General features: G+C 36.0%; 1 protein-coding gene across 11 annotated transcripts in view; it reads right to left on the bottom strand.

The window, feature by feature from the left end:
* Positions 1 to 13,899, bottom strand: part of casz1 (castor zinc finger 1) — a 266,705-nt gene that overhangs the window by 161,436 nt on the left and 91,370 nt on the right. The gene's annotated exons all lie outside the window — the stretch shown is intronic.

Here is a 13,899-nt window from a genome sequence, read left to right as displayed (position 1 = left end):
CAGACGATTTTTTTTTTTAGACCAGATAAATACCCTAAAAACATAATAAATAAAAGTAATTATCGCAGCTGGTAATTACAATGCTAATTATATTGCTAATTAGTGTATTGTGATGTATACTGTGGATGGGGCCTTCACTACGCCTCGGATCACACAGGAACAAAGTCAAAACGGACTTCAGCCTAAATGATAAGAGCACTACTGATGACATTATGTTTGTTTTAATATTATCAACTGATTGCGTATTAACATTCAAATGTCCTATCGGCAACAATTTACACTGTCCATGTGACAGTTGTCGAATGACATCATTATAAAGACTTCTGGTCTTACAAACTGAAGAGGTTGATTAGTTGGGTCCTCAAATTATTCCTTTCTAAAACCATCTTGGAAGAGAGCCCGAATAGAGAATGAACTTGATTTAGAGTGCCAGAAAAGGGTGGATAGATTATAGTCTCTATATAATCTCCTGATCCTGGCGTCTGAGGTAAATGTAGACTCAGAAACATGTAACACACATACACAAGCTTGTACAAATTTAACAGGAAGACCTCAAACACAGACACACATTATATATAAGCATACTAAACCTACTGTACTCATACACTGTCAAATCAATAGTATTATGTCAAATGTCCTACTAACACATATAAATATTACATGATATAACATTATTGATGTATTTCTCCCTCTCCACCTTCTGTCTGGAAAACAATTATTGAGCATAATGCAATGACGTACATTACAGTTCAAAAGTTTGTGGTTAGTAAAACTTTTTTTTTACATTTAATTTAGCAAGGCTGCATTAAATTAATCAAAAGTGACAGTAATGTTCTTTTGAACATTTTATCATCTTGAAAAAAATATATCACAGTTTTCACAAAAAAGTAGCTAAATGTTTTCAATATCACAAGAAACAAGTAAAAACACACAGTGACACAACAGGAACGCACTTTGAGAGTACAAGGTTTGACATAAAAATATTCACTTCATTATCCTTGAAGATGGGATGACCTGTCGTGACACGAAATGTTTTTCACTACATTTTTTAAGCATGATCTCACAAACAAAACAAAAAAAAAAAGAAAAGAAAAGAAGAAAGCACACACCCAAAAAGGCACAAGAGAAACCAATCGTTCTTACTGATGTCTTGATATTAAATAATGAATGATGATTCATTTTTACACATATGCGTATTACCGTAAGTATGATTCAAAGAGATTCACGCTGAATAAATTCTGTCATTGCATTGATCTGGATATTTATCTACAGATGGGGGGGGATCAAGAACATATTGTGATCTGAACTTTAGGGTATATGAAGGCCCTGGCATATCAAAGGAATAAAGGATGTATGTTTGCATTGCCAGGTAACCGTCATGTTTAGATCTGTGGTCACCTGTTCTACAGGAAAACCTTATCTAGGTTTTTCATTGTTCAATAAAACAATGAAACAATGTTTATTCTTTACAGAGGTTAATGAAAAGGAGTGGCAAAAAACAACCAAAAACTGGCATTTTAGTTCAATACGGAAAGGGTTACAAAACATAACACACCCTCTGATAAGACAGATAAGATACTGCGTCAGGAAAAAAGAAAGTTAATGACAGAGTCTGTTCATCTCTCAAAATGAAAGAATGAATTTTTGGGATATCTGCTGATCTGTGCACGCAAATAACAACCTGTGACTACAGCTGCATGGCTTAATCACAGCAATACAGGGAGGGAATGTGTAACATGCCAACTTCTCATTATCAAATCCAAATTAATAATTTTCCTAACAATACACCACCTGTCTCCACCTGTGCAATTTTCGGCACATTGCAGAAAGAGAGAAATGCAGGTTTAAACACATTGGTACAGTACTGCTGACATGGGGTCATGCTATTACATAAAATCTCCCTCTATTTCCTTGTCTTTCTATTAAGCCACAAAGCAAATAACAACACGACACATTTCCAAAACTCAGGGTTAGGTCACAAGCATTCAAGTCCGAGTATGAACTAGAAGAGCTGGATTTTTCCCCAAACCACACTATTTATACCAGGTATCACCCTGACTTAAAATCAAATTTCAACGTCAGACATTTTTTGAACATTCTCCAATGTCATTCATACTCATCTCACATCTACAACAAACAAGTTGGTTTCAACTAAATCTTTTCTGAACAGTGGATCTGAGAGGAGAAGGGATCAAGCTTTATTCTTGCTCCAGATGTAACGTGATCATTCATTCTTTTTATCTATTAATGATTTCAAAGGCTTCCAACCATTATTGCTTTTATTCTCTGGAATAAAACCCAGCTGCTCTCTTTGTAGTGAGTCTGTGTGGGTGTATGTGCTTTTGGTGCTACATGGAGGGGGTTGGGAGGGAGAAAAAGAGAGAGAAGGAACACAAAAAGGATGAATATCACTGTTTTTGTTGTTGTTTTCTTCAACAAAAATATTCCACATTTTACACTCTACAGTATAACATATTACCAGTGAGTGTTTTACAAGCTACCCAAGTGGTAAAACTAATTAGCGTGTAATCCTGACCAAGAGCCTAACAAACAAACTACATAAACAACTTACGACAGAAGGGTTACAATTTGATCTTTGGTTTTTAAAGCATTTTAAAGCATTAGAAGCACGAATCCCAAGTTTGATAAACTATTATAAAACAAAAAATTAGCCAAGCCTGAAAATTAAAATCATACAACATTGGCATAAACCACTGAACTGACATTCAATTAAATGCTGTTTTATTTAATTGTTAACATTTTAATGACCAAAAATGTGATACAAAGCTATGCACACAATCACTTCAGGACATTTTTTCCCCTGTAACTTTACTTAAAATGAAAATAACAAGAAGTAGCATCTTTTGGACCTTCTCTATAGCATGGAAGGAGAAGAAATATTTTTTTACCCTAATTGTAGTGTTGACTGCATATGACAAGCTCAAACATGCAACCCTGTGATTTTTTTTTTTTTTTTTTTTTTGAGAAAGCATACAGAACATTTTGCAATAGAAAGAAAACTTATTAGACTTTTTATTTATATTTAATTAACTATTTATCTTTTGTTGTTGTTTTTCAATGACAACATTTTCTTTTTTTCAATGGAATTTCTAAAATTATTTTTACATATTGTCTATATTTTGATGCTTAGGTAATGTTTATCAACACAGATAAAGTTTTTTGCATTGAATTATGTCCCAAACTTTGATACAAGTGTTTCAAAAATTGCAAAACTCATTTAAAATGAAAAGATAATAAAACAGGTAACATAAGCAACCCCCACTGGGGATAACAATCAACCTTACGGTTAAACACTTCCTTTCACTTAACATACATTTTTAAAAAAAGAAAGGAAAAAAGACACTATTTTGTACGCTATTAGTGGAAAGTAAGAGTTCTGTAGATGTTTCAAACATATTACCCAGAAAGACAAATGTGCCCCGATGGGTGTGAATGTGCTTGTGGACTTGTTGATTACGCATGCGAGGAGTGCCGCTGTCTTTTATTGGGAAATTTACACCCTTGGTGTGATTTATAGAAATCAGTAGTGCCCACAAAGCAGTAAAACTCTAATTGTTTCTGCCATTTTTAAAGTCTATCCTCCATTAAGGAATCGGTGGGTAATAAAGAGCTTTTTTAATCAACCCTCTCTTGCTGATGGGTTGACGTTTGAACACTCTCGCCTACCTTACAATGCAAGCTTTTACTGCTGAGAACAATGAGGGCTAAAATATAAGGACATCTTATAAGTGACTTGGGTTCTGCAACACTTGGCTCTTTTTCTCCACTCTTCTGCTATGACTTTCTAAACGTACTGAACAGGTCATCTCTATAATATGTACAATTTTTTTTTGGCTCATATTGTATTGTGCAAAATAAAGATGTTCGTCAGCTAATCCTGGTATCATTGGGAAACATGTGACTCACTGTGTACTTCAAATCCATCTCTACCTATTTCTTTAAGGAAACTAAAGCCAACATTTGCTGGGAACAAGTTACACCCAAAGTAACAGCCAATATCTAAACATAGAATTCTGTTCAGGAGGAAACACTTAAATATACACATGGGCAAGAAATGGTACACCAGTCCAAATAAGTATCAAAAAACTGCCTTAAAAATATTTTTATAATTATTGCAAATACATTTTCAACCTCATATTTAAGAAATGGTTTAAAACTTATAGAATGTGTGTGTGTGTGTTTGGTCCTTGTAAACCCTACATTAATGGGACAAAATAGGATGGCAATGCCAGAAATCTTTGCCCTTGTGGGCACGTTTTTTTGGTTCTCATGAGGAAAACAGCTTTTAAATCATACCAAGTGATGTTTTTTGAAAATGCAGAAAGTTTTCTGTGATGGGTAAGTTTAGGGTTAGGGGACTGAATATATAGTTTGTACACTATAAAAAAGATTAGGTCTATGAAAGGTATTCATAAAACATGGAAATCCAACATGTGCATATATGTGTGTGGTTCAGGTATAACCTACTATATGGGGACAAAATGTCTCCAAAGATGGCAATATCCAAAATTCTTTTCCTTGTTTGGTTGCTCCCCATGAGGAAAACAGCTTATAAATTAAGTCCCCATAAAACATGGAATCCCAACATGTGTGTGTGTTTCTTCACTCTTTTATTATACATAATTGTATTTACATGAAGTGTTGACCTTTTCAGTTAAGGTAAATCATAAAGGAAACCAATAAAATTCAAAATAGTAAATAAAACTGGGAAAAAAAAAAATTATGAACCAGATGTTAAACTTTACTTACATTTACATGCATCTCATCTCTTACTCACTCATATTGCCAAGCCCAGAGATATAAGCATGATGGCTGCTCAAAAGTGCCATATTAATGTAGCTGCGATCTCTTTCATCCAGCAGAATCTGTCCTGCATTATAAAACATTTTAAAAGTGAGCGTGAGCTAGCGAAAACACCCTTCCCCTATCCCACACTCCCAAACAGGCTCGGATTCGGCCACCGCAGGATTCCACCTGGCCCACCTTTGCCCACCAGCTGGCAGTGCCACTGTAAATCCTGGAGCTATAGCTGGAGCCCGGGCTGGAGTAATTAATAAAAGCTCCATTACATGCCTTGTGGCCGTTGTTTGCTATTTCAACACCCCATTTGTGCCACGATTACAGTCATTATCAGTCAGCGCCATTAATTCAGCCACCGATGCCGGAACTGCATACTAATAAATTGGGCTCTAAAATTTTTTACCTTTCAAGGAGTTGGTGCTGGAGTCGAGCCAGGAAGTGCCACTCCTGATTAGGAGTCTTCTGCTGACTCTGAAAGGCCCCTTTGAATAAGGGCTGCTGCATCTTTGGAGATAGTTCACATTCCCCCCCTTTGATTATTCCCTTCCCCTCTAAAATGAATCTTTATTAAGCTTAAATCCTAAATAAAATGAAATTAGCAGACTGCAAAATATTGCTTTCTTTTCTGCACATATTCCCTGGTGCCTCCATGCAAATTATAATGCTTATTTATGTAAATGAGGTGTCGTCTTTAATTAGTTTTGCTTGAAGGCATTAAAATACATGTATTCTTTCCCCAAAATATTATTTGTTTTGTTGCTCTCTTCAGTTGAGTTCAAAATGACTTATTATGCTGACTAAAAAGCTTTATTAATTTCAGCGTTTTTTGTTTTTTTTTCTCCCCTGACTTTCAGAGTATTATCTTCTCCTCCCACTGTGTGGGAGCAGCGCTTAGCGTTTAGCTTTTAGCTGTGTAATGGAGAGGTTTCCTCAGGCTCTCTCTGCTGTGAAGTGGATACAAGACTCTCTAAGAGTCCCTGCAGACAACAGACGGCCCTCTCACAGGTCAGCACGCTTCTCGGGCTAAGACCCTTATTCTTAACCTCCAAAAGTAATTGTATGTGAGCGCATATAAGTATACATTAAAAATATTAAATATTAATTAAATAAATATTAAAAAAATAAATTAAATAAATATTCATTAAAAAAAGCATATACATAGATATTGGCATGAATAACACAAATAAAAATACAATTCTAAAGTAATACAGAAAAGGTTTGGTAAATATAATTACGAGTTACACGTCACAGTTACAGAGTCAAACCTGCGTCACCTGCATGAGCGCCACGGCTAAACGCAGTGCACTTGAACTAACCACGAGGCCACGGATCCCGGATTGTGCTGTCTATCACTACTCTGCCCGCTGATGACGCTGTTTATTTGCATGCGCTGTCTGCATTGTTTTAACCTCTAATTCATTAAAAGAATTATGCAAATGAGGTAACAGCACAAACACAACCAAAAATGAGTGCTGAACGCAATTTGCACACTGCAATTCCTCATCTTGCAGGCCAGTTCGGGGTGCAAGCTTGAGGAAGATGACTTAAATATGCATTGTGCAACGATATAGCCGCGTAAACCGTATTATGGGTGGTTAGCAAATAGGATGCAGGTTTTTGTGTTGAAATACCACATATAAAAGTGAATTTGCCTCTATTAGCTTGTCAAACCGCTAAGAATGACTTCCATTGGCACTATGTGTGTTGCGGACACCCCCCAACCCCTCCATACACTTAATGAAAGCTGCATGCATGCATCGTTTCATCAATCAAATGCTAATACCAATGTAAATTCACATGCATTGTCAGCTCTCGCCGCACGCCTCTAAACTGAAGTGCAATGACCTCTTAAACGACTTTCAGACAGCTTTTTGCCTTATTTTAATATTTGTTTAAAAGGATTTTCAGTGTTACAGTAAATCTCCCTCTTGACATGGTTTTTATGCATTTGCAGTTGATTTACAACACAATGTTGAGTGGCTATCGAGCAGAAACCCGCCGTGAGTCACGGCCAAAGGTGCCGGAACCGATGCAGTCGAACAGAAATACACGCTGTCATACACTCCGCTCAGCTGACACAAAAGGTTAAAAAGAAACATGAGCCGCAAACAACGAGCATTGGTCAATATCATATCAATATCCTTTGAGGCCTCAATGGCCTGAAAAGACTGAAATGGCATATTTTACAAAGTTAATACCCCTCAATACCCAATTCACACACATATAAACACAAGCACGCACAAACACACCGGCATGATTTATAGTAAGGAAGCTGAGGCCATTATAACGTTTTTATTATTACTGTTCTTTCAAGGCTAATGCTACAATAGATTTTTGCATGATTGATGCGTCCCAGTAAACATTAGGAAGATTCCATTAACTTAGCAGAGAGGAGCTAAATGGCGTCACTTTGATTATAGCTGCATTCCTTTCCATGCTTTTTGATTAAAAATAGAATATCAATATCACATTTTTTTTTAAACGAATTCATGATGTTCGGATCTGACTTCAAAAAAACCCGTCAAAACTCTTCTGGCAACTCATGCGACTGATCGTAATTGAGGTCACCATATAAATCATTAAGTTTCTGGAAGTCACTTCTGAAACAATCCTGGGGTTAAATGATGACAGAAACGGTCCTTCCAGTAAATCAAGTGACTTTGAAGTTCTGGTCATAGCTCAGCTAGTGTAAAACACAGTTTCTGTCATACAGGCTCTGTCATAGTTAACACAAAAATGAAAATAAAATTCTCATTATTTACTTGCGTCACTCCAAACTGGTATGACTTTCTTTCTTCAATAGAACACAAAAGGTGAATTTCTGAAGAATATCCTTGGCACTCTTTACAATATATTAAAAGTAAATAAGAACTGAAACTGTTAAATGTCAATAAAGGGCCATAAATGTAAAACAGGCTTGTGCATATTATTCCAAGTCTTTAGAAGCTGTACAACAGCTTTGTGTGATGAACATACTTAAATTTAAGTCATTATTCACTGATAATCTTAAAGGCAGCATGAAACATAAGTTGCGGTAGTCTTTTCTTCCCTATCGTGACTGATGATTGGATTGTTACTGCTGGGATCTCATTTGAGTGACAGGTTGTCCCGCCCTTGCACCGAAAAACACGTCATCAGAAAAGAGATGTTGCTGCAAGTGGCAGGGGAAGATATTTTAATTAAAGATTACAAGGGCACATGAATTAAAATAATAGTAATGATGTGCACAGATAAATCATTTATAATAAATACTGTAATATTCCATTTAAAAAGAAACAAGAATTGTCATAGTGATTTCATTGTGACTTTAATCCAGAGATGAGTCACTGAGTTGAACTCAAGAACATGAAGCGATTTGATTCAACAGAACAATTCGTTCACAAATCAGCTACTTTTATGAATGTCCTAAGCAAAGCTCACAAATCAGGTCAACGTGCAATTACGGCCTTTTCCCTGCAAAAATCTATCGCATAACTTCAGAAGACTTCAAAATAAAAATTATTTTCATGATTTGTTATTAGAACTTTTTTGCTGTTGTCAAATCAACTTAGATAATTAACGTATTTTGAGGTTCTGTTGATTAAATTAATTGCCTTCATTGTATTAACTCAAATTTTTTATTTCAATTAACTCAAAATTTTAAGGCAACCAGGTAACTTACTTTTTTAAGTTAAACCAACAATTCTTTTTTACAGTGTTGGAATACAGGGCATGAGTGGACCACTTATATGACGCTTTTTTAAAGCTTAAAACACTATTTATTTTAACTGAGAAAAAAAGCACAGAAAAAAAGAAAGTCATATGTGGTTTTAAAACAACATGATAACAGAATTGTCAACTAATCCTTTAAACTAAACTAGCATTTCAGCCTGAAAGAACGTGGTAGCAATATGCTGAAACTTCAATCAGTATGGAGGAAATTCCACTTGTAAAGAGAAGGAACTGGTTTGCCAGTGCTGTTATGGATGCCTCAACATCCATTTCACTCTCCCAACAAATCTGTGAGCAAAATGCTCCTGGCATGGACCTGATTGGCTAATTGATATCTTATGTGTGGCCCTCATGGGAACAGTGGGGGTGATGACCCGGATGAGCGTAGATCTGTCCTCTCGCTGTCTCTCTCTCTACGCCTGGTGGCCTTTGCAGGAAACAAGTTCACAGTGAACAGTGTGGAGTAACACCCCTAACACCGTTTGCCAATTATTCACCGTGTGACACACAACAGTGAGAACAAGAGATCCATCTCCCAATACGTGGTCATAAACATGCACACCCAGCCTTAAAACTGTACACGTGCTTGTGTGTTCCTGCCTCTCATGCCCCGGCGATACACTGGTGCTTACGGAAACTGAGCCAACTGATCTTTTGCCCAAAGTGCTAATTTGTGTCACAGCTGTGAGCGCAGAACTATTATTAACTGAAACGTAAACTAGAAGCTATGTCTCACAACAAGATTCTGCAATAAAACCATGTTTTAAGGCTTGATCTGGCAAAAATACTCAGAGATATAGGTTTTAACAGGAATATGGCATTTGATCTGTGGAAAAACGAATCAGAACAAAACACATGGTCTTACCTTAGGCTTAGCATAATAAAATAATACTAATAAAACCCTGTGCGAGTCTACGAAGTAAGTACATTCTCCACAAAACTTATAAAATATAGTGGAAATAATCCAATGACAATTTTACAAGCTATACAATTATTATAAAACACCGTAAAATGACAAATTTACATCAAACTTACGTTTTCCAGAGGTACTACTTTAAGGCCATTTCAGCCTTACAAAATTCAAGATTTTTACTCCTTGTCAAGAGTCCAAAAAGTCTGAGAACACTAGTAAAAATGCTTTTTCAGTTTTTTAATTTTATACAAAAAATATTTAATATAAACTTAAAACACTTAAAACAAAAATGTTGCTTATTTAAGTGTCTTTAAATATCTTTAAAATGTCTTTTTGTGTGTGTGTGTGTGTGTGTGTGTGTTTGTTTTTTATTATTTAAACAAATTATTTGATAATCCTTTAACTGGCTATTTGCCAGTTTTAATTTTTTTTTAATTTTTTTTTACTGTATATCTGGCTTGACACAACTGCTCCGACCGCATTTATTCAGTCTTTTGTATTTTTTGTTGTGATTTAGCTAGAAAAACAAGTCCTGCAGGAAACTGTAAGTTTCAAATGTGTTGTGCTCAGAATTCAGTTTGGTTTATAAAATAAAACACCTCTGTACATGTAGGAATTTGCATCAAATAAAAGCAAGGTGCGTCCAATGAAAGGGTAGAAAAGGATCTGTAATGTGCACTTATAGATCCATTTTCAGCCCATTTTCAAGAGTCTGTCGACATGAAATACTGAAAATGAAAGCCAAAACGGAGATCGAGGGTTTATTTCATGTGGGCTGCATGGTTAGGCAGCACTATTGGACGTGAAATGTTATCTCTGAAGCCTCATGTTTCAAAGCCTGCAGGGCCCATCTCCCCTTGCCGAGTATACGGACACGCAAGAAACGCTTTCTGTCCCAGAATTTCACAAATGTCCAGTTGAATCCTCATCACTTGTTTGTGTGCACTGAGGCCAATCAATCTAGATGAGAGAATTAAATAAATGAACTCAGTTCAGGTCACGCCAGCAAAGGCCCATGTAATCCACTGAGGGTTTTTCTTCCACAACACTTTCTGACATGACAGATATAATTATTCTAATAAAACTGTGCCTGAGACAAACACTGCTATATTCCCAAGGTACACAGCAAAGTAAGGATGCATGCCAGTTTTTTTTTGTTTTTGTTTTTTCCTGTTGCCACCGCTGGCTAACCATGTCAGCTACTGTATGAAACAAATTCAAACATTTTTATATCTTGACACACAATATGCTTAAGTGTAATTTAAATTCCAGTTCAAACAAAAAAGAAAATTCTGTCATCATTTACTCACATTACTCCAAACCTGTATGACTTTCCTTCTTCTGTGAAATACAGGATTCGAAAGACAAGACAGTGAGTAAATTATATAAGAGAAATCAACCTACTAAAGTCTTATATACATAAGTTAGCTGAGACAAGAGGAAGTATTTCAAATTCCCAATATTTTACTAAATATCCATGTACAGTCATTTATCACTGTGTAATTTTAGAATACAGCTGTTTGTCAGCCTCATTTTAAGCAGCAGGAAGGATAAAGTTCTTTGATAACCGCACACCTTTCATCTTTTTAGAAATCCCTGCGCTGCCTCACCTTGGCGTATATTCTTAAACATTCCCTTATAGGTCCAAACTGCACCACATGGAATCTGATACAGCTACAGAGGGGATAAATATAGAGAAAAGTGAACTCCAGGCTAAATTTGAAAAGGAATGGAATATCATGCTCCTTTGATGACAAAGTAAAAACAAAAGACTGTAGGATGTGTCCAGAAGCAGGCTGAACATAAATCCACACAGAGACATCTCCAACGTTTGACAGTCTTCAACAAGTCTCTTTTAATGCTATCCTTTTCCCTTTGCTGTTACAATCACAGTCTTTTTGCAAACAAGTGTGCCAACCAAGGATGTAGGATACACATTTCCCATCAGTCTGTGAAGCCCACAGTTCAGAGATGGGCAAATTCAAGAGGTTAAAATTGTACTTTAGAGGTGGGGGAACTCTAAAATTGGTGAACATTCTGGTTGCCAAGGCAAGAAATGACAAAAAAATTATCTGAGTTGCATATTATTTTTATATTTTTTTGTTCTAGCTTACATATTATACAGTATAAATAGTACATAGTTCTATTATTGGCAGTTTATTTTATATATATTCAATTCCGATTCAATATCGATTCATTTGGATATATATCAGATACTTTATTACACTGAAGGTTAAAATTAACTGATTTGCAACTGATGTAACAGTATGTGACATACTGTTTGCCATAGATATGTATACGTAAATGCCAAATTTGCTTCAAACAATTCAGACACATCGATGTGCCTGCCATCTTGGAAGGGTCAGCATGTCGTCACCGAAATTAGAGAACCTTTAGGTGTTAAGGTTTGTTTTCATATGTATTAAAGGTGCAATATGTAATATTTTCTGTCCGCTAGAGGTCGCTAGAGGCCTATTCAAAACAAAGGCGTAGATTGATGACACCAAGTTTGAGCGTGGAATTTTGTGGTCTTCACCTGAACGGCCGGTGGAAAAGAATTGGGATAGGACTTGGGAAGAAATCATGTTCATGGATGCGATTATTAACGTTACTGTAGTATGAAGCAGAGCAGGACCGAGTGTTGTGGGAGCTGAACGAGGTCGCTGGAGTGATTGCGCAACACACGCCTCACGAGCAGCAGAACTTTTATCATGACACAGTCACCGGCACCGCTTCCGCTTTTCCGGTTATGTGTATGAGGTAACGCAGCTCTGTTTATCATATTAGATACATTTGAAAGTGTTGAAAATGTTATAACGTTACTCTGTGCGTTCGCTCGGCAGCTGCTGTGAGACACTGTTGCACGCTGTAGTAAGATTTTAGAATATCATATTAAATGCTGGATGGCCTGTGTTGATAAATGGCATGAAATTCATTTTAAAACGTATTGTATGATGGAGAAAATGCTGTATTACTGTTACAAAAATAAAGCTGCATCTGATTATGCTATGTTAGCTACTTCACAAAATAGTGTTTTTCTCTGAGGCATGGTAAAGCATGGTACTGGCATATAATAAAAAAAAATTAGATTTAAACAATAAGACTAAACGTGTTGAGTTATATAACAATAGTTAGGTTTTCTGTCTATAAATATATCAAAACAGTTGTTCCCTTGTCTATTAAAACATGTATATTAAAGGGTCTTGGGTGTTTCCACGGTTTCTACAAAATAGAACCGTAAACCGAGGGTAACGCGGGTATGATGCAATTGACAGGCGACTCCTCACACAGAGCCTTGGTTAAAAATTTGCAATTTTCTCATGATTTACAAATAGTTGGAAACATTTGGGAAATTGTAAGTACTCAAGTGAACAAAATATATAACACTGGCCTAGTGGTTTTTGGATATTTTACTGCAAAATTCTTACATATTGCACTTTTAACTCAATATTACGTTTTTTTTTACTATGGTACTTTTTAATGTCTTTACTTTTACTATGTTAACCTTTTAATATAGAGTTAGCTGACACCTTTGTCTTGTGTTAGTTTAGCAAAACCATCTGCTGAAGTCTATTACAGATATATATTTTCATACATGTGTCTAACTACGGTTGCAGATGCTCAGGCATCTTGTTATCGAATGTTCAAGGATCGGCTTTGACCATTCCAATATGGCGGATGGCTTATGTATAGCGGCCCATAGAAACAGCCGCTAATGAGGCATCTATGTATATACATACCTATGCTTTTTATAAGCTGTTTTATTGATGTCGTTCAGTGGTTTAAACATTGATTGTATGATTACATGAGAAAATGATAAATATTTCATTAAGTTGTACTGTATCTTTTACATTTGCATGTTTATTATTCTTTATTTCATGCTGTAACAAGTAGTAAAGCAAAAGAGACGATCAGTTCAAATGCGCTTAGCGCTGCTGCTTCGCTTGAATTGAAGCGGCAACAGCGATCTGTAACAAGTCACGCCACATTAAAGGTGCAATGTATATATTTTAGGAGGATCTATTGACAGAAATGCAATATAATATACATTACTATGTTTTCAGTGGTGTATAAAGACCTTACATAATGAACCGTTATGTTTTTATTACCTTAGAATGAGCCAATTCTATCTACATATACCACGGGTCCTCTTACATGTTAATAATTTATTTTGTGCCGGCATGTTTCTACAGTAGCCCTAAACGGACAAACTGCTTTACAGAGCATGTGAACTGGCTACTCTCTTCTGTCTCAGACGACAACATCTTTGTCCTGTGTTGGCCACCGTAGCTTCTCTATATTGCAATTCGCAACCTCACCGCTAGATGCTGCTAAAATGTACAAAAAGTGCCAAAATGGTATTTATTGTTTGAATTCCGCAATAAAATAGACAGAAATCTCAAACTTTGTTTCATATCAAAAATAACAAAACACAAAGCTTACTGCGATTTATT

This window comes from Chanodichthys erythropterus, chromosome 20 (genome assembly GCF_024489055.1).
Source record: "Chanodichthys erythropterus isolate Z2021 chromosome 20, ASM2448905v1, whole genome shotgun sequence".
In the NCBI taxonomy this organism is placed as follows: Eukaryota; Metazoa; Chordata; class Actinopteri; order Cypriniformes; family Xenocyprididae; genus Chanodichthys; species Chanodichthys erythropterus.
This window is presented reverse-complemented; position numbering and strand designations above follow the sequence as displayed.